The sequence below is a fragment of the Gambusia affinis genome, linkage group LG10 (assembly GCF_019740435.1).
Source record: "Gambusia affinis linkage group LG10, SWU_Gaff_1.0, whole genome shotgun sequence".
Classification (NCBI taxonomy): domain Eukaryota; kingdom Metazoa; phylum Chordata; class Actinopteri; order Cyprinodontiformes; family Poeciliidae; genus Gambusia; species Gambusia affinis.
The window spans coordinates 4520341-4534496 of NC_057877.1; the positions used below are offsets into that span (position 1 = coordinate 4520341).

The following is a 14156-nucleotide window of genomic DNA, read 5'->3' on the forward strand; positions in this document are numbered from 1 at the left end:
ACCCAAAACAACTCAAAACAGCCAAGAATGGGCCAAGAACAAAACATTGGACTATTCTGAAGGGGCTTTCTGTGAGACCTGTTCTAAATCCTGTTAAACATCTGGAGAAGGAACCCATCAAACCTCAGACAACTGGAACAGTTAGTCCATGAGGAGTGGACCAGAATGCCTGTGGACGGGTAAAGACGTCTCATTTATAGTTACGAAAACCGCTTGATTGCAGTGATCGCCTCGAGGATTGTGCAACAAAATATTAAAGCACAGGTATCATCATTTTTGTTAAGGCTTGTTTCATTATTTTATTTTGTTTTATTTAATAATTTAGTTGAGCTACAATTCAAAAGCAGTGTCTGATTTTCATAGGTTAATATTCAGTAAATTTTCATTTATTATTACTTTTGTCGGTTTGTAGTTATTTCAGTGGCAATTGCAGGATTTGATGGTCACTAACAGAGAGATAACAACAGTTTTCTACACGTCCCGTCCAAACGAGTCCAGAGGTTTCTATAACATGTATAGGTACTTCTAAGCCTGTATCTATCTATCTATCTATCTATCTATCTATCTATCTATCTATCTATCTATCTATCTATCTATCTATCTATCTATCTATCTATCTATCTATCTATCTATCTATCTATCTATCTATCTATCTATCTATCTATCTATCTATCTATCTATCTATCTATCTATCTATCTATCTATCTATCTATCTATCTATCTATCTATCTATCTATCTATCTATCTATCTATCTATCTATCTATCTATCTATCTATCTATCTATCTATCTATCTATCTATCTATCTATCTATCTATCTATCTATCTATCTATCTATCTATCTATCTATCTATCTATCTATCTATCTATCTATCTATCTATCTATCTATCTATCTATCTATCTATCTATCTATCTATCTATCTATCTATCTATCTATCTATCTATCTATCTATCTATCTATCTATCTATCTATCTATCTATCTATCTATCTATCTATCTATCTATCTATATCTATCTATCTATCTATCTATCTATCTATCTATCTATCTATCTATCTATCTATCTATCTATCTATCTATCTATCTATCTATCTATCTATCTATCTATCTATCTATCTATCTATCTATCTATCTATCTATCTATCTATCTATCTATCTATCTATCTATCACATAAATGAAAATGCCCTATAATTTCCATTTGATTGATTTAGTTTTCATTTTCTTCACTTTCTAAACTGGATGACAAAAGATTTCAGTCTGCTGCTTTGGTATCAATTTGCTCTTATTTTGAAGGGCAATAATTAATTTGATTAGCTGTTTATGTGTTTTTTATGATGGATATTTAAAATGTCTTCCAGGTCCAGTATTAAATGTTCATTAGAATATAAAGTTTATTGATCTTTGAGAAAGTGTTCTTGCATTATTGTGCTTGAAAATGGTCTCAAACCAGCAATATCATTGTTTATTGCAATAATTTCTTGAACAATTTATTATCTAGCACAATTTGTTATTGTGACAGGCCTATAGAGTCCTTATTATACTGTTTTGAGTCAGTTGAGTTTGGATTTCGCAGCGTTTAGGTAGAACCTCTCCGGTACCCTGCACTTTCTCCTCTAACATACCCTGCGTGCAGAAACCCCCCCTTTCTAATATGCCATTAATTCTCTTGTTTGGCCACATTGGGGAAATACAAGAGAGCATATTCATGTTAAATCCTTCAAGTACGCCGCTCTCCAGCCTGAGCCCGACCGGGCCCCCGCTCACGCGCCGCTCAGGCCTGTCTGAGCGCATCACATCTCTTGTGGGGGAGTTAACAAGGAGGTCCAGATGAGTGTCAAAACTGCGCGCTCATTATGCTCCGGAGCCGCACCGCCGTTTCCGTCGAGGCGCAGTGAACCTCCGACCGCCGTGCCCTCCAAGTCACTCCGACCCCTGGTGCATTTCTAGTAAACAAATGAATCAGCTAGAGATTCACAAGCAGCCCAACATGGGGAGCTATTTGTTTAAAGGAAACCGGAAGGTTTTCTTTTTTATCACTTTGATCCACTGCAACTGCGCGCCGTCTGATTCAGTGTGCATGTATGTATTCAGAGTCCCTTTCTTCATTGGCTCAGATTGATGGAGTCTCCCGGTTGCTCAGCAAACAGAGTCGCATTTTCAAAGCCCCGCAGGAGGTAATTGTTGCTCTTGTTTCCTTCTACTCTTTCACACGGTAAAAACCTACAACAGATGGAGCAAATACAAATGTCACCCCTTAATGCCAGGGATTTATTTTTATATCAGAAAAGTACATCAGGAATAAAAACATCTTTAACCGTGACGTGACTTCTTTTCTTTCCTTTTCTTTTCTTTTCCTTTTGGCTAAGATGAGGTGCCTGAGTCGCTCCCCACTCTATGACCACTTTGGTTACTGTTATCTCTACACATTAGGAAGGTGACATTTTATCCCAATTAAACTCCAGCGTGCCTCTTCCATTGAAGTAGCAACTCACCCTGATCTGATTCTGTCTGTTTTAATAACACTTAAGTTGAAATTTAAAAGCTCTCCCTGTCTGATTCATCCGCACTCTGTGAAACAATAATGTGTGGCGCGGTGAATAAAATATTGAAAACCCAGCCTTGCTAAATGACACAAACTTAGCTCCATGAAAAACTCCCTCCTCCTCCCCCAGTTGGGTCTCAGTGTGTGTTTGTGCTCGTCTGTGTGGAGTGTTTTATGCGAAATAGCATCTTTCCTAATGGATTCAAAGAGGGAGAACTATTCAGCTGCAACTAGGCTGCCTTCTGGCAGTGCCAGAACTTATGGGAACAAGGACGTGCAACTCACTCGCTAGCCATGGCTCCGCCTCAATTAAAAGCTACTTGGCTTCGTTTGGATCCGTGTAGAAGAGGTCTGTGCGCGTGTCGGATCTGCCTGTGAGGACGGATGGAGCTGAGGATTACTGGGATTCCATTTAGGAAAATGGAGTCTCACGCTCCTCTGACGTGAACTTAAGAGTTCTCGCCTTCAATATTTTAAGCTCGTGAAAACCTCCCCGCTTCACACACAGTGAATAATATCGCTACGGTGGCTACCTTAAGAGCCGAGAGTCAGCTAATGGTTGAGAGCGCTCTAGATTGGGCAAAGATGAGATTGAGAGAAAAGACCAAACATCGCCAGCGACATAAACTCCAGTTTTAGGTCATTTTCAGTTCACACACGTTTACGATCGGATATTTTCTTTTCTTTTTTTAAATTCTGTTCCATTAAGATTTTAGTTCCGTGTATTTATAACTTCTAATAAAGCTGAATGTCTGTTTTCAAAACCTTAAACAGCTGGAAAATCTTTTCTTTGCTCATATACTGTACATGTATTTTCAGAGAAATATAGCACAAGTCTGTTTTTTCTTTTCATTGAGTTTTTTCTCTGGCAGAACTAGGACTGAGGTGTAGCTCATAGATGCAGGTTTTCATGTTAAAAGCTTGTGCCAATAGTCTGTCACGTCTCGCTGTGGTTGCTCTGATTGCTTTACCTCCCAGATAGGCTCTGGGAGGGTGTTCAAGTCTGTGCAGGGTGTTCACAGAGAAAACTGTGAACACCCTGCATAGCAGCTACTGAGTGTAGTTTGTATTTAGCATTGCTGGACACGAGAACTGCGTTCCTAGAGGGATATTTGTCTTCCAAGTCGTTACAATTGGGTCTTAGATAAAAGAAAACTCCACCATGATAACTTATCCGTTGCATACCATCATGCCCAAACATTTTTGGCAGTTCTGCCTTCCTGCATGCCATGTTGATGCGACCTATTGCAGCAGCATCAAACCGGTCCGCGCTCCACACACACAGTCCAACTCGCAGCGCGCTTCATTTTGGCGCAAGACATTAACTGGCTTCAAGTCCAAGTGAACTCGAAGGTCACTGCTGTGGAAAGCCAAGTCGAGTCTCGCGTCTCTTGTGATTTTCATCAAGCCGCACCTTTTCAAGACGCCGTACTCCATAAAGCATCAAATCAAGGGTCTCGTCAAGCGCTTTGTATTGGACCCAAATGGCCCAACGTCTGCTTAGTAACTTGTCATGTGCACGCAGAAGGGGCCGGGCATTGTTGAAGCCCGCAGACAGTTCGGCTGAAGCCGAGTGCTTGAAAGGCTGCTGAGATGGATCCTATCACATTAGTGCCTCGAGGAAGCCCCACTTCACATTGTGCCAGTCAAGCCATGCTGTGACACTCTGTCGCTCAGCAGACCGAGCATCGCAGCTGGCACCCTCTGTCACAACATGGCAGGAATGATAGGCCCCTCTCTGCATGCCCCTGGATCTCCCACTGATCACACACTATGCAAAACCATCCCTGGAGACGCAGATACGACTTGATGTCTTCTTTACATCAAGTTAGAGGACAGCATGGATGACCATTAGAGTTGTCCTCAATGTTTTCTGCCATATTTATATTCTCTTATTGTACTTTTAGGGCATAAAGGTAAAGAAGGAGTCGCTCAAGTTTCAGAGTGGCTTTAAGTCACTTTTAGCTCTTTTTTGGGGAGGATATACACAAGTGCATGTATTGAAATTAGAAAATATGTGGTTATTTGTTGTGTAATCTGCAAATACAAACTCATTTATGGCTTGTTTTAGGCCTAAAATAATCCATAAAAACAATATCTAAAGGTGTTGCAGGTTTCATGTTAGAGATACGTGCATTCCAGAGTTAGACTTAGCATCTTTCTTTTCCATCAGCTGGAGAAATTGTGAGATGAGCTGCATTAAGCAACACAACAAACTTTTGACTTTCTCTGCATAATTCTTAAGTGGCTCTGACCTACATGTTCATCAGTGTAGAAAATTAAATCCCTCTGGAAGGAAGCAGCGATTCGTTTGTTTTTGGCTGAAGCACAGAGGTGACTGAGGGAATAATAATGAGTGGAAGCACTCTTTGGAGTTCCTGGAAAGCTTTGCTGTCATTTTCCCCCCTGTCAGTCTTTATGTTGATGATGATCTGTGCTTTTAAGTCCCAGAGAGAGGCAAACTACTTTTTGGAGTTTATCATCAATTATTCCATCACGTCCACGTTATTGTGCATAATGTTGACAACATGCGTTGCATGTTGGTTGGCATCTAGGTCAACTTTGGAGAATAAAACTTTGAAGCAGCCATCTATGGAAGTTTTACAAGCAATCCAAATGTCAAAGTCAGTGCATGTTTTGTGGGGCCTCTTTGAGCCGTCTGAGTTGTGCTCTCTTACTCAATGGTTTGATAACGCAAATAGTGATTTAACCAATCACATGTCCAGAGTTAAATTCATTTAATGTTCTACCGGTGATGAAGTTCAGACTAAACCTAAGACTTTAAACATGGATTTTCTCCTTTTGGATTTACAGAAAATGGTACAAAAAAGAGAAAATTGCAATAGTGTTACGAACAACAATGCCTCGCAGAGGTCAGAGTGGAATGGACAGACTGGTTTGAGATGATAGAACAGCAGCAATAGCTCAAGAAGCCACTTGTTGTAACCAAGGTGTGCAGAAAATCATATCTTGATTCCCAACCTTTTGAACTACAGCAGATGATGACAGTCCTGGATGACTCTTAGGCAACTCCTGTTAGCTGATAACAGCTAACTAAATGCCTTAGTTTTGATTAGTCATAGATATTAACATGTAAATTTTTTTTTCCTGCAATAAGGTTTTTTTTGTTGTTGTTGTGGATATAAAGGTTCCAGCCAGAACCTTTGTAAAATATTAATGTTTCAAATACGACCGTAAATTTGATGCACAAACAACATTCACTAACAACAGCGACAATCAACAACGCCGCTTCTCTTGGCCCACCGGGGGTTAATTTTTGCTTCAAATGATGATCTGATTGGATGCTGGAACAGACTATTGTAATGTTCAAGTTGTGCTAAAAGGAGTTATCCTATCAGTGAAGCTATTCAAGGCTTAAATAGCATCTCAATGCTAAACATGTTGCAGCAACACAAACGTCCTCAACGCTAAGGCAGAAGCAAGAAACTTGGATATCATTTTACTTTTCAGAAATACATGAAAACACTGATATTTGGCAGTTTATTATTATTTTTGCTTAAACTGTTCAGGCTGGTGGCATAACAATACAGGAGTCATTTTCTTGGCCCACTTTGGACCAAATTACCAATTTAAAACTGCCACAACGCTCATCCTACTTCAAGCAGGGCCAATATAGGATGACGCAAAAAGCAAATCATCTCAAACTGGCACTTTGAACAAAACACCAATTTTAGTGTTCTCCAGTGGTCTAGCTAACTAGCTAGCTGGGTTGTTCTGGTAGAAGGTGAAGGTGAAAGGTCGTTATTTACACTGCTTGGTCCTCTGTCTGTGTTACTGGATGTCTTTTTCTCACTACAACCTAACCATGGTTTCATTTGTTTATTTTCCAACTGTCTAATTGGTTTGTTGGTGCCTGAAGCAGAGATGCAACCATAGCGCCGGTGGCGTCTATTTACCAATCCAGCAGCGGGTTCTGAGTTTTGACAGGAGCAGCCAACTGTGGGGGAGACGAGCGTGCCCGCAGCGCTCGGTTTTGTAATCTCACTGTTTGTTAGTGGGAAGGAAAGAAAGGAAAAAAAAAAATCCATCATTCTTTTGTCTTTCATTTATGGCGGCGAAGCAACGATAAATTGAACTTGATCCAGGAAGTCGTGTCAGTCAGTGCAACCTGCCTTCTTACATCAGAAAGTCCTGGAAACGGCGCTGTGAGGTCTGAAATCAACTGCTGCTGTCGCTGCACATCATCCGCCCCTACGGTAACGCGCGGGAGCTAACACACAAAACAGCCGTGGCTCCTGGTGCAACAGTCACCGTTTCAGGGATTGATGACACGGACACTGTAAGCGGCTGAGGTCTTTTTTTTTTTCCTTTCCCCTCCGAGTGTACGGCTCCCGCAGAGGGAGCGGAAGGGGACGGGAGGGTGTCACGAGTGCATGAAAGCTCATTAGGGATGAGTCAGGGCCGTGTGGTGAGAGACTGGCCTGCAGTTCTGCAGGAGGTGAGTGAAACAATTAGTTTCTGCGGTGGGAGCGCAGCTAAAACACACATACTCTTCTTTTGTACAGATAGCCTGCAGAAGTGTCATGATTGGTGACTCTCATCGACTTTTTTTCCCCCCCTCTCTCCGCGCGGTAGCCCTGAAAATAATTTTTTCAGTTGCATCAGTGAGTAATACGCCCTACTTTGTATGATGTTGTTACATCATCCCAGAAATCTTGCATACCGTTTCCCCTAGAACCCAGCTTTTTTTAAAAAGATTATATAACCCGAAATTTAAAACATAAACTTCATGTTCCACCACATTATCTCCTGACCTGTGTTTGAGGTAAAAAAAAAAATAAAAAATTAACGAATCTGCGTGTCGGATGTTATTATGTCTGTCTGCCAGTGGAGTCAGAGGACAGGATGTGCTGCTCAATTATCTGTTTATTGTGACAGCTCTAATATTTTGACCTGTCTTTCTTACACAGACTGGTTGCTTCACGACGTTTTAAACATTTAAAGCTGAATGATCTTTTCGTTTCTAGAAAATAATAACATGAGATGAAGTTTAATTTTCAAAGAGTATTTTCTAGTTTAGAGAAAAGATGAGCATGAGAATTGCCTGGACGTGGATGTAAATGCTATTTCACTGTTTCTTTTTTGTCTTAAACTAATGAACAATAAATATAACGTCATTCCAATATTTATGTAATAATCTTTAGTTCAATTGCAAATTGATAATGATTTCGACATCTTTTTTTTTTAATGGAGAATAATTTTTTTTTTTAGGCATTTACTGTGCGAAATCAGCTGGTGTTTCTTTTTCATACCTAAGAGCTATATGGTTGCACTATTAACAACAGTCTTCAGCGTGGAAGCCATTACTGAGCAAAGTCTCATAGCTGACTTGTTTTACCACCTGTGAGGTGTTTGAAATCACACAAAAGCCCAGAAGTTTCATGTTAAACATGAAACTTCTTTCTGTGATGCACCAAGACACGTCTGCTGTTCAGCTTGGCTGCGAGACGGCAAGAGAGAGCAGAATTTAAAGCCGATAATGTATAATGCATGACAAAATCTCTCTGTTTTGTTTGTTTTCTCTGTTTATTTTAACCATGTTCTCTTGAGGGATGCTTGATTCTGAAATGTTCTGGAAATTAAGAATGAAGGCGGTGATCTACTGGGAATACACACAGAAACTGATAGTTTTGCAGCACTATCAATGCTAACTGGGCTAATTACCAAAAGAAGATGTTATTTTCTGTAGTGGCTGGTCAAAGACGTGGTCAAAGCCTTGACTGGATTATCTCTAACAGTCATATTTCTTACATTGTAAAACATAATAGAGAAAATGTATACCGCACTTTTAAAGAACTGTAGTCAAAAGATGAAAATGTGTTTGATATCATTTTGATTATTTAAAACTTGATGACAGTATTTAAGTTCATCAGGGGAAAAGGAGATGAAAATGTCGTCATTTTAAGAAAGTGCTACAGGAATTTATTTTACTTGGTCAAAACAAAAATACTATCTGTATTGACACAGCTCATACTTTAATTTGTTTCAGGAAGGAAGGAGTCAAAGCTAGTTTTTGAACAAATGAGTCTCAGTGTGTTTTTCTCGCATGTTCCTGTTCAAATCCAGTAACAGCTGCTGCGTGTAATTTTCCTGTCAGATGCCATTAAGTTTGAACAAGAGCCGTCATTAGATTAGATGAAGAGAGTGGTGCCACTCAAACCTCGGCTGGGAATGAAAACATGACTAAAAGACAGCACTCATGGCTGTTTCATGTTGCCAGCGTGACAAATGTAAGTCTCTGCGTTGCTCCGGTACAGGACCAGAAAATATCAGCCAGGATCCATGTAAAGGCAGACAAATCTGTTGCCGTATGTGAGACGGATCATGTAGCAATGGCATTAAAATAAATGTACCTTTTTATTGTAGTACCAACATTTCAAACAGAGAAAACCCAACCTTTAAGTTGAATAAATCTATTCGGAGAGAAAAAAAATATCCAGATTGAAGAGTTATTGTTTTCAATCGTATCACAACGGCAATTTTTTGTGTTGCCAATAAGTGCAACTCAGACATGCGTCAGGTTTTTTTTAAGTAAATCAGAGTTTCGACTAACTGCTTTCGAGTAATCCTTTACTTTCTGTTTTCCTGGGTTATAAATAAGACAGTCACCCATTTCTTGAGGATTTGTTTTTATTTTTCTATCAAATACACTAATCTGGATGTTGAAGGGGGTAAAAAGAGAAACCTCCTTAGGAATTCAGCAGAGTGACATCTTTGGGCCACCAAGGCCTCATAGCAACCATTAGACACCATCTACATGTCAAGCTGTTACAATGGCGTGATTCCAAAACAAAAACCCTTCTGTCCTACCATCACAAATATAAACACGGCAAGTTTGTCTGTGCTCATACACATTAAATGGATAGCATTATGTGAAATTGAGCTTTACATCATGTTATAATGTTATTCCCTCATTAAAAACACACCTGGAATTTTGCCTTGATTCTTTCATTCAGCTGTACAAAATGTCTGTTAGGACCGAACGCCACCTTTGACGATTAAGCTGCAGTTTTCAAGTTTCCAAGCCTTTGCCTCACAGAGCAGCCGTCCTCCCACAACTACCCCAATTAGCTCCTTCAGACTAGCCAGCAACAATTAGCGAAACACCTGGTGGAACTGCACTTATGCTGAACTGATTATAGGAGCTACATCTAAGTAAACTGGAAAACTTTTAATCCTGCCCCTTGAACTTGAACCACATTCTGTGGTCCTGCAGGTTTGGAATGAAGCAACACATGACCATGTGAAAAAATGCTACCAGCAGATTGGTCCAATCTGTATTGCTCTTTGCATTTATTTAGTTCCATTAACTGTTTAAAGAATATAATTACTTTTTCCTTTTTACATATTTTTAGAATTCCTGCTGCAAATAAGTACAAAGTGAATGTGTTCAGTACTAATCGCAAGGTGATATGGAGTTGTTATTGCAGCAAAAACACATTAGTAGAGTAATGGGCAGCAGCGCTAATGCCTTTGAGAAGTGTGGTATTTTGGTAAAAATTCATTTCTGTTGGCTGATGGAATATGTGTTCTGATCTTTGAACATGTGTGGAAACGTTTGAGGACGTCACTTAATAGTAGCTCAACAACAGCAGATATGCAGACAGATTACCAAAGAGTTCTCCGTGTGTAAAACGGAAAAGAAATTCACTATCAGCAATTACAGAGATAATAGAAAACAGCTGCGGGTCTTGTGACGTTTCCCAACACAATGTTTAATCATCTTTTAATTGGCTTTATCTGGAGCTATTTTAGGCAGAGGACCGATACACTCGCGTTTTGTGATCGCGGCTCGGGGCTCGTTTAACGCGGCTTTCGCTCATCGAGACGCTCGGCCTGACCGCGGACGCGCGATAAGGGAGCGCCTCGCCATCGACTGTGAACTCCTCCACGGCCGTCGTCGTAAGCGCTGAAACGGGCAGATGCAAATGGACGGCAGAGGCGGCCGTCGACAGCAGCTGAATGGGAATCAGGAGAAAGCTTACAGAGAGGAATATCCAAGGCCTTAGACGAGTTTGAAAAGATGCCACCAGAACTTCTTCTACTTTAGGGGTTTTTCCCGAGCTCGCTGGATAAAAAAAAGAGAAAGACAAAGACGGGGGAAAAAGAAAAAAAAAAAGAAAAAAAAATCTCTCACCCATGTGGTTTGAAGTGCAAAGTTAACAGTTTTACTCAGCCCCCCTTCAAGGCTTGTATAGTCTCTCCTAATCTTTTTTAATGTGTCGAAAGGCTTTCTTGAGGATCTCTGTGAAATTTCACACTTAAGTTGTTTGCTAAGTCAGTTTGAATTATGGTATGGAGTGAGGGTTCACTTTTATGAAGGTGTTGGAGAAAACTTTTGGGAAATTAATGTGTACGTGTGTGTGTGTGTGTGTGTGTGTGTGTAGCTGGAGAAACAGCAGGGAGTCACATCGATGCTGCATGTATGCTGAACCTGCCACTAATATACACGAAGCTGCTGCATCAAAACAGACCTTTCACCCTTAAGTGCAAATGTAATGGGATTTTGTTATTGTTTTATTCAAATCAAATTCAGGTAAAAAAAAAAAGTAAATAAAAGAAAGTAGAGTGAGCTCTGTTTCAGTAGCAGCAGCTGCAAAAGACAAAACGATTTTAAATGCAGTTCGTAAAGCCGTAACATATTTTGTCATAAAACCGATTCTTGATGTATTATTGAGTAAATATGTCATTTTAGGATTGGTTTAACAGTCTGATTAAGAGAGGACAGAGTGTTTATAAAAGAATATAATGCAGGATTTCTTACAAAAGGCATTGAGATTTGCTTCCAGCAACAACAGCACAAAATGTCTTTTTCCATGTAGACACAGAAACATCATATTGGAATCATGTTGGTAATATTTTGTGGTTCAAACCTGCACAGGTAAGGAAATGCCTTCATGCATCCAATGGACCGAGAAACCATGATGTAACCTTTCATTTTTATTTTTTAATTCTTCTTCAATATGTAAAAACATCCTCTGGCCTAAACCAGAAAGAAGATGACGACCTCCCCTGAAACTTCGAGTAGAGTACCAGAGGCAACGTGTGTTGCTGTAGAATTTTACATTAATAAAATCAAACTTATCCAATGAACTTTATCATAAAAGCTAACCCCACCCGTCTCCAGGTGGAAGGCAGAGATGGAAGATTCAAAACCTCTCTGTGGAATGAATGACCTAGAGATTTGCATATTTCATGAGCAGTTGAAGCCACATAAAGGAAATATATTTTTTTAAATCTCAAATTAAGAAATTAAGAAAAATCCTGCATGAAAAAAAGTCATTTCTTGCTGGGGGTGAGCTGCAGGTTACCATCGGCTGTTTTAGGGGTGGTTGTGTTTTGCTTGAGGGCAAAATAAGCAAGTAAAGTGACCTGGGGGGAGATGCAACATTTGCAGGGACGACGAGGCACAGAGAAATCAGAGTTTTGGGAAGGATGTGGGTGGTGCCCTGCTTCCTGCTCTGGATTTATCCTAGTTTTATTTGTGATTTTTCGCCATATTTTTTAAAGTTTAGCAAAAGCCTGAATTTTGCCTGAAATAAAATTTTCAGGCAAAAAAAATTGACTAAAAAGTAATACATTATATTTAGTAAGTTTTTAGTAAAACTACTAGTTTTATTAGTAAAACTAAAAACTACAGGTAAAAACTAAAAACTACTAATAGCCAATAGTAGTTTGGCTATTAGGTTCACTTTTATGAAGGTGTTGGAGAAAACTTTTGGGAAATTAATGTGTACGTGTGTGGGCGTGTGTAGCTGGAGAAACAGCAGTAGAGTTTTTTACTGTAGAGTAAAAAACTCTACTGCTGTTTCTCCGCTGCATGAGGTTCACGACATACGCTCAGCACCTTCCGTAATTTTCCCAAGTCTTACTGTCTTGACCCAAGGAAGGCGACATTCCTCTCTGTCCATTTATTTCCAGTGGAACTTGTGTGATGAGGTGACAACCAGTTGCCCTCCAACTGGCAAAATTCTGAGCTCATACACGCAAGCTTGCAATGCGACATAAGGAAGTTGAAAAATGTTCAACCTTTGATGCGTCGCTTCTGTCGCTATCGTATCCAGTGTGTTGGGTTCACCCCAAATGGTGGAAAACCTTCGCTGCTCGCTGTCGTCCATCACTCCCCGTGTGTCAATTCCATTACACGTCACATACTGATTTCTGCAAGTTGTAAGCTACGCCCTTTTGGTTCTGTAATCTCAACATGACGCCGTAAAAGCGCACACCGCCGTGCTCTTGACGAATCACCTTTTATGACGTGAAAGGACATCGTGGTAGGTACGCGAGTGCTTGTTTACTGCAGAACCGTTATCAGAAAGGGGCTGTAGAATCCACTGGACTGCCGAACGCTTGCTGCAGTATCTACAGACACAGACATGTCGGCAGCGGATCTTTGACTCCCCATAAGTTGCGAGTTGCTTGTTTAGGCCATCTCCCTTTGAACTCACTGAAGCTGACCAGTCCAAGATAAAATGTAGAATCAGTTCATTTGGCAATATTTCCACTACAGAGACATTTTCTGCTCCGATATTAAAACATTTGATTAATTTCATCCCGACCCCCGTTGCTTGCCGCCTCACTCCCCCAAAAGGATGAATCTATTCTCTTAATGTAATTTGTGGAAAACCCACCATGACAGCTTAATCGTTTTGAGGGGGCCGATTTGCATTGCCTGCTCCGTGCAAACTAAATGCTACTGTAGGTTCTAAGGCCTCAAAGATAAATGAATAATCTCAAGTATTTAAAAGCCATGAAACATTTAAATGAAGTAATATCTCTTCCTAAAGGGCATAGTGGAGCCGTTTCCATACATATGCAGACAGACACACTTTTTAAATAAACATCAGCGCTAATCAGTGAGGCAAAAATCAGAGCGAGAGCGCAAAAAAGATAAATAAAAAATTTTCTGGAGCTTTTTTCCGTCTGTTCCTTTGGGGCTTCCCTCTGACTTAGATTAGATAGGATTTACACAAAGTTGATGCATTTTACCAAAACTTGGAATTTTCTTTATCCCTGTGCATGAGGAGGATAACAGAGTGATGTATGTTTTCACTGATTTTTTAAAATATTTTTATTTTTTTGTCGTCTAGAAGAAAACCTCCCTATTTGCGACTTGTCTGCACAGCTTTGATCACCTTTGAGGGGGAAGCAATTGCCCCATTTTGGAAGACAAGGCTACAAGTGTTCATTTTTGTTCTTCTTTTTTTTCCCTGTTCTTGTGGTGCTGCAAATTTACTAATTGACTCAGAGTTTCGGCTTCAGGCGGTAACCTAATAAGGCCATCCAAGGTTAATGACAGACCTTTTTTAGAATGGTTGAACGTCTGACACCAATATGCGGCGCTGGTGAAAAAAACGGCGTTAGAGAGAGAGAGACTCGCCGTACGATTCTCTGACATCTCAGTGAAGCTCTCTGCTGCTTGCCCGCATTTTTTTTTTTTTTTTTGCTGCTATATTTTGTTGGACACTAGATCAAAATGCTGCAGTCATTCAGGAGCTCAGCAGAGTTCTTGCTGCTTTACTGCCATCTCTTCCCAGGAACACCAGCGCCACAAATTTCAGTGATTTAACAGCTCCAGCGTACAAGCAGCTGG

The 14156-nt window shown here is 40.2% G+C and overlaps 1 protein-coding gene across 4 annotated transcripts in view; it reads left to right on the forward strand.

The window, feature by feature from the left end:
- The window catches only part of LOC122838285 (LIM domain containing preferred translocation partner in lipoma), a 174433-nt gene that overhangs the window by 91056 nt on the left and 69221 nt on the right, over positions 1-14156 (forward strand). The gene's annotated exons all lie outside the window — the stretch shown is intronic.